The sequence below is a fragment of the Ruditapes philippinarum genome, unplaced genomic scaffold (assembly GCF_026571515.1).
Source record: "Ruditapes philippinarum isolate M1 unplaced genomic scaffold, ASM2657151v2 ctg3340_1_1_1_1, whole genome shotgun sequence".
Taxonomy (NCBI): Eukaryota; Metazoa; Mollusca; class Bivalvia; order Venerida; family Veneridae; genus Ruditapes; species Ruditapes philippinarum.
Genome location: NW_026859239.1, coordinates 68,442 through 71,276, shown reverse-complemented (window position 1 = coordinate 71,276; position 2,835 = coordinate 68,442).

Here is a 2,835-nt window from a genome sequence, read left to right as displayed (position 1 = left end):
AGCTTTAAAATGATAGGTCTTATATTAGTAATTATTGCGTCTACCACTGTAAGTATTTTCTTAGATATTATAGTATATTCGTAGTTCACTCATAGATAAATGATAAACTTAGATATTCTATTTCTGTGTTCTGTTTGTATGTCGTGATATTTAATATGATTTAGTTATTTACTTTATATTAATAATACAAACTTGCAGAGGCGCTACATTGATTCAGTCGGATGTAACTTATTTGTATTTGTTTCTGTCCTATTTTTACACAAATGACTAAGATTTTGTATACTTATTTACAATACTGATAAGCATGTAACTTGCTGGTATGCTGAACTACATGTGTTTGCTACACACATAAAATCATACACAAGTTTAGTAAAGATAAATAAAATGGCTTGGGTATACAGTGTTACCTTGTTCCGCCATTCCGTTATTCCGTCATCATCAGTTACCGTTCATTATCTTGCCAACAGTTGCACACATTAAGGTAGAACGCGACATTTTGCGAACTTTCGAGTAGCGTTTTAAAAATTGGCATGCAAAAAGTTGACCATATTTCTGATTTGATTCCGTTAATTTTATTCCAATAGTTTCATCCAATTTTTGTACACACGACGTCAAAGTTGACCATCAAATCCCGTTTCTGAACATGACGTCGTTGCGTATCCTTGGCAACTGTTACGGATATTTCAACGTCATTGGCGGACAAAATATCTAAAATTCTAAAGCATTCGACGGAAATTATTTTTTCCTTTAAGCTGATATAAAATTTATCGTTTTACGCAAAAAAAAAATGTTTAAAAAATGGAAAGAATACTGTAAATTTTGTGTAAAATTTTACGTTCAATTTAGCCACATTTTTCGGCTTAAAACCGGCTTATTAATATTAATTGTATAATAGACGAATGCTGGCCAAATCGAATTCGGTCATGGTCCGATGATTTTTGACAGAGTTATGCCCCTTGAAGTATTTTGTAATTTCCGTTCTTTATCTCACAATCAGTTTCACAAATTCGACTCAAATTTGACATTTGGATATGTCAAAGGAATTTACAGGTCAAGTTTGAATTTGGTCATGGTCCAATGACTTTTGGCAGAGTTATATCCTTTAACTTTGAAACAAATAAGAAATTTTTGTTTTTCATTCATTATCTTCAAAACAGTTGTATACGTTCAGCCCAAATTTAACATAAAGAATATCAAAGAAATGTACAAGCTAAGTTCGAATTTGGTAATGGTTCAATGATTTATTTTGCAGTTATGTTATGTCCCGTTAATTTTGAAAAAAAAAGACATTTTCAGTTTCCGCTAATCATATCCCCAACATTTGTATACATTCAATTCAAATTTGACATGTGTAAACGTCAAAGGAATGTCAGGTCAAGTTCGAAGATGCTAATGGTTCGATGTTTGATGGCTGAGTTACACCCCCTTTTACTTTGAAGAAAAGATAAGAAAATTTTAATTACCGTTCATTATCTCCTTAACACAGTCAACTCAAAGTTGACATATGTATAGATACGTCACAAGAATGCAAAGGCCAAGTTAAATTTTGGTTATGTTTCTATGATTATAGGGAGAGGTATGCCCCTCTCTAAAACTTTGGGAAAACTTTGGGAAAACAATTTTCAGCTTCCGTTCATTATCTCCAACAGTTGTTCATTTTCAATTCAAATTTGAAATATGAATATTGCAAAGAAATGCACAGGTCAAGTTCCGATTTGGTTATGATGTTATTTTTGACAGAGTTATGCCCTTTAACTTAAAAAAATAAGTTTCCTTTTATCATCTCCGCGGCAGTTGTACACATTTAATTCAAATTCGACATATGGATATGTAATAAGAATGCACAAGTCGAATTTGGGCATGATTCGATGATTTTTGAGTTTTCCCTCTTGAATTTTATCTCCCCAACATTTGTACACATTCAACTCAAATATGAAATATGGATCGGCCAACGAAATGCACAGGTCAAGTTTGAATTGGTTATGGTTCGATTGTTTTATGAGAGTTATGCCCCTTTAACTTTGCAAAAATGTTCAGTTTCCTTTCATCATCTCCCCTACAGATGAATTCATTCAACTCAAAATTAAACATATGCATATAGAGACATTACATGAATAAACTGGTCAGGTTTAAATTTGTCATGTTTCAATTATTTTAGACAAACTTATCTCTCTTGAACGTTGGAAAAGAATTGGAAATTTCCATATTCAAGTTTATATATTCACACATAAAATTAATATTTTAAATTGATTTTGAAAATGCTTTCCAATGCAAATACTACTTTATATCACGAACAAATGAATTTGTATGTGGCAAGTAGTGCACAAAAATATCAATAGACTGTGCTATGCAACAACACAAATATTTACCCAATCATCAGACGTGTATGACTCACACTTTCGATTTAGCTTTAAAATGATAGGTCTTATATTAATAATTATTGCGTCTACCGCTGTAAGTATTTTCTTAGATATTATAGTTTATTCGTAGTTCACTCATAGATAAATGATAAACTTAGATATTCTATTTCTGTGTTCTGTTTGTTTGTATGTCGTGATATTTAATATAATTTAGTTATAAACTTTATACAAATAATACAAACTTGCAGAGGCACTACATTGATTCAGTCGGATGTGACTTATTTGTATTTGTTTTTGTCCATTTTTTACACATATGACTGAAATACTGTATATTTATTAAGCATACTGGTAAACATGTAACTTGTTGGTATGGTGCATTACCTGTGTTTGCTACACAAAAAAATCATACACAAGTTTAGTAAAGATAAATAAAATGGCTTGGGTATACAGTGTTACCTTGTTCCGCCATTCCGTT